The sequence below is a fragment of the Pelobates fuscus genome, chromosome 1 (assembly GCF_036172605.1).
Source record: "Pelobates fuscus isolate aPelFus1 chromosome 1, aPelFus1.pri, whole genome shotgun sequence".
Lineage (NCBI taxonomy): Eukaryota > Metazoa > Chordata > Amphibia > Anura > Pelobatidae > Pelobates > Pelobates fuscus.
The window spans coordinates 429,671,369-429,684,196 of NC_086317.1; positions in this window are offsets into that span (position 1 = coordinate 429,671,369).

Consider the following 12,828-nt stretch of genomic DNA (forward strand, 5'->3'; position numbering starts at 1 on the left):
TCAGGGGGGGGTTGTTAAAAGAGTGCCATGCTGAGCCTGTAATATATGTTATATATGGCTTTGTTTCAGCCCCAGCAAACAGTTGGATTCTCCAGCGAGAAAATCCAGAGAAAAGACCAACAGATGCATCAATTGTTCATCACCTGCTCCACCTGGAAGGAACCTCTGCAGGGAATGCTTGTCGGAAGCGGCTAATGTCCCCAGTAAGACTTCACCGCAGGACGACCTTAAGCTTTGGATTTCCCGTGCAATTGCTGAGGGCTTTAAGTCTACCACGGGATGTGGCGGCCCTCCTAAGAGACGCAGAGCGGAACCTCAGTCTTCCAGCTCTGAGGAGGATCCGGACCTGTGGGAGGTCTCTGATGAGGGGGAGGAGGAGGCTGACTATGCCTCCAGGTCTCTGGACTCTAAATCTGTGGATCGGCTTATTACCCTCCTCAGAGACACTCTTAGCCTCACGGAAGAGAAGTCTGAATTGAGAGAGGCTGACAGGTTCTTTGAGGATTTGAAACCTAATAGACCAACGTTCCCAGTGCATTCCTCTATAAAGGACATGATCCTTCAGGGGTGGAATAAGCCGGAGAGGAAGTCCACCTTGAAAAACAAGTTCGCAAGGACTTATCCTTATTCTACCATGGACTGCTGCCTTTGGAATTCGGTTCCCAAGGTTGATGCCGCAGTGATCCATATGGCTAAAAAGACCACGCTTCCTATAGACTCCATGGCATACTTAAGAGAACCTATGGAAAAGCGTATGGATGGTGACCTAATTAAAGCCTATCTGGCGCTAGGCTCCGCCCTTCATCCGGCAGTGGCGCTGACCACTCTCTCCAGGGCCTTACGAGTTTGGCTCGCTAATTTGGAGGAAGATATTGATCAAGGTGTCCGTAGAGAACATCTCCTGGGAAGTCTCAAGGATTTGTGCCTTGCTACTGAATTTTGCTCTGAAGCCTCCCTGGACATCACTCGCATGATTGCCAAAAGTATGGCCCTATCGGTGGCCTCCAGAAGGGCTTTATGGCTTCATTCCTGGGGGGCGGACTATGCCTCCAAAGCGTCCTTGTGTGGTCTACCGTTCCAAGGGGACCTCCTGTTTGGTAAGATCCTGGAGGATGCCATTCAGAAAGCGGCTGATGGGAAAAAAGCGTTTCTTCCACAAGTCAGCAGAAAGGGTTTTTCCTCCTCCTGGAAAACCAGGCGATTTAAGGATCGGTCCTTTCGGGACAGTAGAAGCTACAAGCCTGGAAGGGAGTATTCCAGGAACTCTTCGTGGAAGTCCTTCTCTCACTCCTCTTCCAATAAGGCTTCCAGAGGTAGAGGTGCCAGGACCTCCGGGAAGACCTTCTGAAGGTCCTCGGGCCCATCCGGGTACGGTGGGTGGAAGACTGCAGTTCTTTTACCCGGTGTGGGCCGCAAATGTCACAGACGAGTGGGTCACCTCAATCATAAAAGAAGGCTACAGGATAGAATTTTCCTCTCGTCCACGTGCTGCCCATTTCAGAAAATCAAAAGTGTCAGAAGGTGTCAAACGAAGGGCCATGAGGACTTGCATTTCCACGCTGTTGGGACAGAAGGTGTTGGAGGAAGTCCCTTCTCACGAAAGATTCCAGGGGATGTATTCCACTGTGTTTTTGGCCCCAAAGCCCCAGGGAAAGTGGCGTCTCATCCTGAACCTAAAAGGAGTGAACGCCTTTCTAGACGTAAGGACATTCAAAATGGAATCCTTACAGACTATCCTAAAGTGCGTAAAACCAGGAGATTGGATGACCTCCATAGACTTAAAAGACGCCTACTACCAAATCCCTGTAAACAGCAATCACATGCAGTTCCTTCGGTTCTGGGCTTTAGGAAGACATTTCCAGTTCCGAGGGCTTCCGTTTGGTCTCAGCTTAGCGCCAAGGACTTTCTCGAAGGTCCTTGTCTCTCTGATTGCCGTCATAAGGATGAGAGGTATCGAGATATTCCATTACCTGGACGACATACTCATCGTAGGGCCTTCGCAAGGAATAGTGGAGCATCATACATTAATGGCAATGAACATCCTGCAAGATCACGGGTGGCTTCTCAACATAGAAAAAAGCTCCCTGATTCCATCTCAGACCATCGTGTTCCTCGGAGCGGTGATAAATACCATTTCTGCTCATGTGTTTTTGTCTCCAGAGAGGGTCATGAAGTTACAAGACAAAGTCAAGAAACTCCAGGTTCTCAAAAAGGCCTCGGCAAGGGAAGTCATGAGTCTCCTGGGTTCTTTGACGTCTACGATAGGTTTGGTGAAGTGGGCCCAATGGAAGTTTCGCCCTGTACAGAGTTGTTTTCTTCTCCAGTTCGACAGAGAAAAAACGGATTGGGATCAGGAAATTTCTCTGCCCCTGCCAGTAAGAAGAGAGTTGGACTGGTGGAGGAACGGGAAGAACCTAGCAAAGAGTTTTCCCTTGGAAGAACCTCCGTGGACCGTCATTACGACGGATGCCAGTTCTTCTGGTTGGGGTGCCCACCTCGATTCCTCATGGACTCAGGGGTGGTGGACTCGAGAAGAAAGTCGGCTCCACTCGAACCTAAGAGAACTGCAAGCTGTTTCCAAGGCCATTCAGGTGTTCCTTCCAAAGATCAGGAATTCCTGGGTGTTGATCAAGACGGACAACCGAGCGGTGGCCTCTTATATAAACAACCAGGGAGGCACAAGGAGCAAGCGGCTCTTAAAAGAGCTAGCTCCTCTAATGGTGATGGCCATGACCTATCTCCAGGGACTGAAGGCTATCTATCTCCCAGGCTCGGAGAACGTAGCGGCGGATTTTCTCAGCAGATCAGAAATTCTCCCGGGAGAATGGAAACTTCACCAGTCAGTTTTTGCTTGGATCACCCGTCGGTGGGGCATGCCCCAGATCGACCTGATGGCCTCGTTCAGGAATCGCCAGGTGGAGAATTACTACTCCCTCCACCCAGAGAGTCAGGCACTGGGCCAGGATGCTCTATCTCTTCCTTGGTCGTTCGATCTGGGGTATGCGTTCCCTCCCCTACCCATGATACCCAGGTTCCTGAGAAAAGTTTGGGCAGAAGGGAAAACCGTTATTGCCGTAATCCCGATTTGGCCTCGAAGGCCGTGGTTTCCCCTACTGTCAACGCTGAGCCAGGAACAGCCTCGGCCCCTGCCTATATTGAAGGATCTGCTAACGCAGGGTCCAATATCCCATCCTCATCCGGAACGCCTCAAATTGGGGGTGTGGGTCTTGAAAAAGAAAGACTTCAACAATTAGGCCTTTCAGAAGCAGTGGTCAATACTCTCTTACACTCAAGGAAGGCTTCTACGTCTTCATGCTACCATAGAATCTGGGATGTGTTTCAGGAATGGGCTTCGGCCAAGCGAGTTGACTTCATACGCCCTCGCAACACTGAAATCTTGGAGTTCCTGCAAGAAGGTCTGGATAAGGGTCTTAGCATCAGCACTCTTAAAGTTCAGTCTTCGGCCCTGTCAGCTTTGTGCAACACCTCTTGGTCATCAGATCCATTGATCTCCAGGTTCTTCAAGGCAGCTTTCAAGTTGAGACCACCTTCGAGATCCACTACCCCTCCTTGGGACCTTCCGCTTGTTCTCGACTACCTGACTGAGGATCTATTCGTTCCTCTTGAGAATTTGGATGCTGTCCTCCTAACTTACAAAACTTCCGCTAGGAGAATTTCAGAGATCAAGGCCTTCTCCACCCTGCCTTCTTGTCTCCAATTCTACCACAATAGGGTGTGCCTGAAACCTAATCCAGCATTTCTGCCTAAAGTGGTCTCTCGTTTCCATCTATCTCAAGAGGTGGTCCTGCCATCCTTCTACCCCAATCCTTCTTCACCAGAGGAGATCAAGTGGCAACGTTTGGATGTCATGAACTGCCTGTCTATGTACCTTGAACGTTCTGCTCCTTACAGGAAAACTCACCAGCTTTTCGTTTTGCCTTCAGGGGCCAGGAGAGGTGAGGCAGCTTCTCTATCTACTTTTAAGCGTTGGATTGCTCTTGTAATCAGAAAGGCTTATCTCAATAAAGATCGCTCTCCTCCACTGAAGATAAAGGCTCATTCAACCAGAGCATTGTCAACTTCATGGGCTAATTGGGCAGAGGTTCCATACGATGACATTTGCAAGGCGGCCACCTGGTCTTCCCCGATGACGTTCATGAAACACTACAAACTTGATGTGGATGCTCCTTCCACCTCATTTGGGAAGAGTGTCTTGTCTACGGTTTCTTTGTCCCGTTGATATTAAATTCAGTCATAGCATAATAATTTGTTCTGTGTGTTTTTATCATAATTTTATTCCCACCCTAATTTTGTGGGCTTGGGTATTACCCATAAGTGATGCTGCCATGATTAGCCAGGAATAGAGAAAATTAATGCCAAACTTACCGTAATTTTCTTTTCCTGGCTATTTCTCATGGCAGCATCAGGGTTCCCGCCCATTTTTTATTTTCAGCTTTATAATTGGACTGTGGTGTAAGGGGAGGAGGGACTCTTTATACCTATCAGTCTAATTAATTAATCTAATTAATTCCTGTCCTGTGACTGCTAAGGGAGGAGCTACCCATAAGTGATGCTGCCATGAGAAATAGCCAGGAAAAGAAAATTACGGTAAGTTTGGCATTAATTTTCTCTAATAGTTGATATCCAGAAATAAATGTATAAACGAGTGATAAATGTCAGTCTGTATAGTGAAAGTCTGTAGCAGTGAAAATGACAGTCTAGTAACAAAAATGTATCAGATCTCTAAAATACTAAATAGCAGGATCTGGATAATTTTAGGCTGATATACTATAACCTATATAGCACAGTGCAGAATAGGTATAAAGTCTCTTTCAGTAATATACAATACCTGACCATATTGGAATGATGTCTTGGAATAGGATCTCCAGAATAACAAGCATATATGTAGAAATGCAGTAGTCCTAGTTCCAGGCACTGCAGGAATGAAATCCCTTAAAGAGACACTATAGTCACCAGAACAACTACAGCTTATTGAATTTGTTCTGGTGAGTAGAATCATTCCCTTCAGGCTTTTTGCTGTAAACACTGTCTTTTCAGAGAAAATGCAGTGTTTACATTACAGCCTAGTGATAACTTCACTGGCCACTACTCGGATGGCTGTTAGAGATCCTTCCTGGGTCATGGCTGCCTAAATTGCATCCAAACATTTAGTGTCTCTTCCCTCTACATGCAGACACTGAACTTTCCTCATAGAGATTCATTGATTCAATTCATCTCTATGAGGAGATGCTGATTGGACAGGGCTGTGTTTGAATCATGCTGGCTCTGCCCCTGATCTGCCTCTTTGTCACTCAGCCAATCCTATGCGGAAGCATTGTGATTGGATCAGGCTACCACTTCTGATGATGTCAGCAGACTGTTTGTCTAACAGCATGCAGAGTTACAGTTTCTGGCTTGAATACTGTAATGGAACTCCCCGTACTCCGACCGAGTACCTTATGTTGATGGACACTTCCTAGCCTGTGCTGAGGACCACAAGCAACGCACTGGACACCACAACCACCGCAGACTCCACAACCGCCGTAGCTTAACTGGATCTCGCTGTCTTCTGTCCACCCTGGATCAGCTTCTGTCCTCCTGGACCGTGTGGGGAAGACCTCTCCTCTAGGAGAGCGTATCAGGAACAAGCTCTTAAAAGAGCTAAGTGATTAAAGCTCAAGGGAGTATGCAGAGCATAGCAATCCCCAGTGTGAGTATAGCTGTCCCCTCCAATCACGAGACAAGACTATGTGTTGAGGGTCAAAAAGAACTGTCTGTACTGGCACATACAGCCTCTTTTATTCACATTCTACAAACATAGTACTGCCCACAGGGTTTTGAAGAACAACCAATCAACACATTACAACACAGCTAACACTCCCATTCATTACATCAGAAATCCTTCCCTCTGCCTGTGATACAATTATCTCAACACAATAGACTAACTCAATTATCACAGGCAGGAAAATACAGTATTATAAAACATATCACAGGGACCCCAAAACATGCAATAACCCCATAAAAACATATATCCTCGGAACCGGGGGATCTGGGTGAACCACATATCCAAAATTCATTCAATTTTTAATGCAGATTCTGCAGAACATATACAGGCTATATGAAAAATAATAATTACTGTTAAATGTGTCCCCTGTTCTGTAGTTTAAAACTACTGAACGATGTCTTTGTGCACCAAATACTGGCGAGATGGCACCGTGTAAAAAGTCAAAACAGTGTCTGTGAGTTAAAATGGCCGCCATCCGTTGTTCTCACCATGTGCTTCGTCCATTGTTCTCACCATGTGCCTCTGATACATGAAATGGTGGCCGCCCAGTAACTCCACAGTTTGTCTGGTAGTCTATCCAGCCAAACCAACAGATGAAACACATGGGGAACAGTGCAACAAACGAAGGGAATCATAAAAAATATGGACAATAGTCATCAGGGCCGCCACCAGAAATTTTGGGGGCCCCTAACTCAGCTCAGGGTCTGGGCCCCCTGGGGCCCGCCTCCAGTCCAGCCCACAGAGTCCACCTCCAAATCCCGCCCACATGAATACACACACAGACAAGGACACATACATACTAACAGACACACATACTGAAACAGACATACACGCATATAGGCATACGTACTGACACACACATACTGAGACATACACACATATACAGACACACAGGCATACATAGTGACAGACACATACTAACATACATACAGACACACATGCATGAGGACTTACACATACATACACCGACATACGTACACACAGACATACACCGGCATACATACACACAGACATACATTCATTCATACATACATACATACATACAGACACACATACATTCATACAGACACTGACATCCATACACACATACATTCATACTGGCATACACGTATATATACAGACATACTGACAGACATACATACATACCTTCATATATACTGACATCCATACACACAGACACACATACAGACACACACATACATACATACACACATACATACTGACACACACATACTGACATACATACATAAAGACATTCTGACATACATACAGACATACTGACATACATACAGACATACACACAGACATACAGACATACATACAGACATACAGACATACATACAGACCTACTGACATACACACAGACATACTGACATACACACAGACATACTGACATACACACAGACATACTGACATACACACAGACATACTGACATACATACACAGAGACATACTGACATACATACTGACATACATACAGACATACATTCTGACATACACAAATACAGCTAATTTTTCTTACCTTTTTTTGGAGGTGGGAATCGGCGTGGCTGCCGCGGCCTGGCTTTCTTCCCTCCTGCGGGGCGCGGAGGGCAGGGAGCTGGGAGGAAGTGACGGCCACTTCCTCCCAGCAGTACTTTGCGGCTGAGATTTTTTTAAAGGGGCCGGTCGCGCTATTGCACGGCCGCAGCGCTGACCGGGCCGATGAAGATACAGGCCCATCGGGTGGCCCTAAGTGAGTGGGCCACCCAATAGGCACCATCAGCGTGCGGCCCCCCGTGCAAATGCACCGGCGGCAGTTCTGCCGATACACGTGGGGCCCGGGCGGCCGGTCACCCCAGGGCCGCTGGGCCCGTGACAACCGTTATGGTTGTCACCCCCTGATGGCGGCCCTGATAGTCATATTTGTGCACAATCTCCAGTTTTGTCACAGGGCACAAATAGTGTTTTCAAATGCCATATATCCCAGGGCCATAGTCAGAAGGTAGGAGGCGGGCAAGCAGCCCCATCCAAGAACACGTGGCTGTTCCGCCACATTTCTCCCCTTTACCAACCAGACTAACAGGGTATCTGACCTCTTGCCGGTCAGTGCCCTGGTTAGTCCTGCAACCCACCCACAAAAAAGAATCCGCAGTATAACCCACCCACAAAGATTTGTTACTACACCTGGGGTAGTGGGTCGCTTGTCCATGTCCAGGAGCTCCACCTCAGCTCTGGGGGGTACTAGCACTCTGGATCGGTGGGTTGCTGAGTGGGCAGAGACCAGCGGTACTCTGCCCTGTTGTCAGCACTACCACAGGAGAGGGAACGGCGTAGTAGGCTCCTCACTCCGGACTTGGGGCTGCTGCTGGAGGGGAAGCCAGGCTGTCTCCCCTTTGGATGAACAACCCTGCTGCTGGGGGACAGGACCGACCGTCCCTACCCCCTGTGATGCATGTGCAGAGACCACGGTCCCATCTGCATTGGTGTGGGGCTTAGCATCTCCCCTTTGTGGGCTAGGCTGCCACTGGGGAGGTGAACCGATGGTCTCCACTCCCAATAGAATACTCTGCCGCTGGGGAGTAGGACCGACTGTCCATACTCCCTGTAGCTTGGGCGCAAAGACCACGGTCCCATCTGCTCCGGTGTAGGGCTTATCATCTCCCCTTGGTGGGCTAGGCTGCCGCTGGGGAGAGGGGGTAACAAGCTCCTCTCCCTGAACCTTAGACTGCCGCTGGGGAGAGAGGGTACCAAGTTCCTCTCACTTGCGCACTTTCAGCCGCTGGGGAGAGGGGGTTACTGGCTCCTCTCCTTGCAGAACACACCGCTGCTGGGGAGAGAGACAGGTTGTCTCCTCTCCCTGAAGGATACACTGTTGTTGGGGCGCAGGTACAGAATACTTTGCCACCTCTGTCCGCCATTCTGTTTCCTTCCGCATCTCCTCGGCCACAACTCTCCTCAGTTTCTGTATACGTTGCTCCGTTGGGTTGGGTCCATAGAAAGCCAACAGCCCCTTCAGTAAAGTGTCAAACCGTATGTGACTGTACCAATACTCCTCGCACTAGGGAAACCATCCCACCGCTTGCCACCAATGTAACGGAACTCCCCGTACTCCAACCGAGTACCTTCCGTTGAGTGCCTTCTAATTAGGCATTCCGTAGAAACATTCATTCAAGACATCGGTGTTGCATAAAAAATAACATAAAGTACTGAACTAAAATCACATTAAATCAAATCAAATTGAAACATCCAACCCAAAACAGTCAAGGTATGGATGTAGTATAGTTTAATGAAAACAGTATAAATACTAAAATCGATATAGATGTGTAGTCAAGGTAAAAATACAGAACTAACATGGAATACATATAAAAGGAAAAAATATGAATAGATATAAATAAATAAAACAACATGATCTAGGTCAGGGGTAGGCAACCTTTTAGCAGCACTGTGCCGATATAGGATTGTGATGTCCCGTAGCGTGCCGATCCTATTTTTGTAAATTGAGGTGTGTATGCTGCCGTATTCTGCTTGTGTTATATTTACTGTAATTGCTTTGTGTGTGGATGGATATGTCACATTGTGTGTTTGGTAGTGTGTGGGGGCTGTTTGGGGTATTGCATGTGAGAGGCTGCATGTGGGATTGTGTGCGCGTGTATGTGGATTGTTAGTGGTGTTGCGTTTGTGGGGATTGTGTCTATGTTTGTGTGTAGGCTGTTCATATTATTTTGTATGAGGGGAGGTTTATTCTGCAGGTCTCTGTTATTTGACCAAAGCATAAAATAGTTAGGATTGGTTATGCGCATAGGAGTACATAAAACATTGCATTCGGGTGTTCACCCAGAGAAAATTATCAATCTAAACTTTCAATAAAAAAAAATACTAATAAGAAATAAGGTACAAAATACACCTTGTTCTCTAGTGATAGCTAAGTATATACAGAGATTGTCATTAACCTAATTTCTTGCAAAAGTGTTCACAGAGACCTAAACAGGGGCCAGAGAAGAGAGAAGACATATTGGCACTCTGTCAGGATTTGCGTGGGCACACCTGGCACCATTCGCGCACACCTATGGTTAGGTGTATGGGGTCTTAAAGTTGACGTTTTTCATGTGAAGATGATTTTAGGATTATCAGAGATTTGCTATTTAGGGTACACCTGTCTTTTTTTTTTTTTTCTCTTTTTTTTTTGCTTCCTTAATTTAAACATTCCTTAACCCTAAGGCTCCATAAATCTAAATCAACAGTGTGGGGTATCCTCTTCTTGTACTCTGTGGTCATCGGAACAGCAGTTTTTTTTTGTTTGTTTGTTTCTTAAACTCCCCTTTAACCCTTTAAGGACGGAGGCAGTTGTCCAAGTTCTGAACCAAAAGAATACAGAGAATTTGAGCTGTATGTCTCTTCAACCATAATTTATTTATTTCATATTAAGTGCACCTACACTTATTACTATATCATTGTGATCAAGGGAAACTGGGCAATATTTATATTTGGAATACAATTTAATATGAATAAAATCTAAAAAGAAGTTTGAGAAATTAAGAAATATTGTTATTTTCAAGTTCTGTGTGGCATTTTATCAGTGAATGTCATAATACTGGTAGATTTTACTGCATTAAACACACCTATTTGTATGCTGTAATGTTGCACAAGTATAATGATGCCCCCCATGTATATGTTTGTTTTTTAAATTTGTATTTTATTGGATTTCCTATTTCCAAAAGCATCTGTGTCGCATTATAAAGGTATAATAACAAATATCTTTTGTATTTGTCTGTGTCTATTGTATGTTCTCCACTAATTGTACAGCGCTGCGGAATCTGTTGGCGCTTTATAAATATCAAAAGACATACATGAAAGTATATGTGGGTAGCGACAAGTGTGGAACATCGCACCATTGGATGGATATCCCAGCCTCTAAGTATACAATTGCTTTTATAGGTAGTAGAATGTACATCAGAAAAAGAAAAAAAAAAAGAAAATGAGAATACACTTTGAGTGAAAGAAACTAACTTTAGAATTATTCCTTTATGGCATATGTCATTTCTACATCCTCATCTAAAGAGTCAGGTATGCAAAGGCAGTATCTTGCGCTATTCTGCAATTATATAAACTCTGCACATTTAAACAATTCACATTGAAACAGTAAAACTGTATAAGAGCCCAATTGTTGGGGCTATATTCAGTGGTCGACGCTAGTGCGTCAAGTCAGGGAGCGCCTGGAGTGTGAGCCTTATCTTGTTCTGCCTCGGACAGTTTCAGCCTCTGCATGAAGGCGTTCGAGTCCCCTGTGGAGGATAGGGTAAGTGATGTATCTCCTTGAGTCACTATTAGTGAACCATCCGCTCCCAAGCAATACTTGATTGCGGCGGTCCGTAATTGCTTTGCTATTGGACCCAGTTGTCTTAGTTCCGTTAATACGGTAAATGGTAGATCTCCATAGATCGCAACTGTGCAGCCCTCAAATTGTATATTTCCGAGATCTCAGGAGCGGTTCATAATAGCGGTTTGAACCGTAATGTCTGTTGTTAACGCTATGGTGCCTCTTGGAACTCCATGTGGTGCAGCAGCAGCTTTGCATACTCTAAAAGCGGTTGTTGTTATTGTAGCTCAGTCTGTGCCCCCTTTAATACCTATGGAAGCTAGAAGCCTCTGAGTAAAGGGAAGCAGGGCATCTCCTCCAACATTCTTTGAGACACCTCTATATTCCGTCTTCTGTGCCTTGTTTCACGTGATGGGACAGATCTGGTATTTGCACTGCTGGGACAGGCTGTCTACATGAGTTTGGATGTTCTGCAACTTGCTCTCCCGGGCACTCTGTTTAACTTAAACTGCCTCTATTTTTTTGTCTTGGGACTCCTATCTCCATTTGCACCTCCAGGAGGTCGGCCTTCCAGACCTCTCCTCCCCCTCCAATGTCAGCTCCCGAGGGGAGCCGAATGAGCGTGCACGGCCAGAGACGTGCGTGCGTTTAAACCGCCCATAGGAAAGCATTCCTCAATGCTTTCCTATAAACGTTCTCCGTGCTCAATGTGATTTTCGCATTGAGCGTTACAGAAGTTACTAGATTAACCCTTAGTGAAACATAGCAATTTCTCTGAAACTGCTATGTTTACAGCTGTAGGGTTAAAACCTGGGGGACCTGGCACCCAGACCACTTCATTGATCTGAAGTGGTCTGGGTGACTATAGTGATCTTTTAAGTCAATTTGCCGTACTGGTAGTCCAGTAATCGGCTGTGTTTTAGGCGTTAGGCTGGGAGCTTGTAGGAGCCTGTCCAACTGATGCTGAGGCCCCGCCCCCATGGTAATTTTTCCCTACCTGCCTAACATACACTCCCTCAATCCACCCCCAATTCCCACTTCTACCCACAGAAGCCTACATCCAAAACTCAAAAAGAAAAATGAATGACCGATTGCAGAATAAAACACTTGATCAGCACTAAAAGGTTTAGTATTTTATTTATTTATGTTTAAACTAAAATGGGGTAAGCAACTGTAAAGGGTAAAGAGTCAGGAAAAAAAATGGAATTACATGCTAGTGTGCTGACCATTTTTTTTTTTTGTAAATCTTTCTTTTATTATGGCATATGCGTTATGGGGTACAGAATAGAAAGAGGAGGCATTGTGGGGTAACATGAGTTGATGATAACAAGATGGTGAGCAATACACCTCTAAGAAAGACTGCCATATTTTTTGTTTTTTAAAACGTCATGTAAACAGATTGATACAAGCTTAGTTAATAAAATAAAAATAAAATAATAATAAAAGTAATTGTTGCTTAACAGTGCTAGATCAGCTACATCGATGTAGTCTTAATGTACCAACATGTCTTACAAAGTAGTAGTAGCTAGTTAGTATATGATTCAGAGAGAAGTCATTATTATGAAAAGAACATGCTAGTAATCATTGCTTACGGAACATAACATGCTAGAGTAGTTAGAGCGAATACAGTAATATTACGTTTTCTCCCATGCGGGGCTGCTTTATTGTATGTTGAAGTAAGTCGCTTTATCCGAATAGCTGTGTAAGGCAAAGTAGTAGGGATTGAACAGGCAGGCTGTGTACA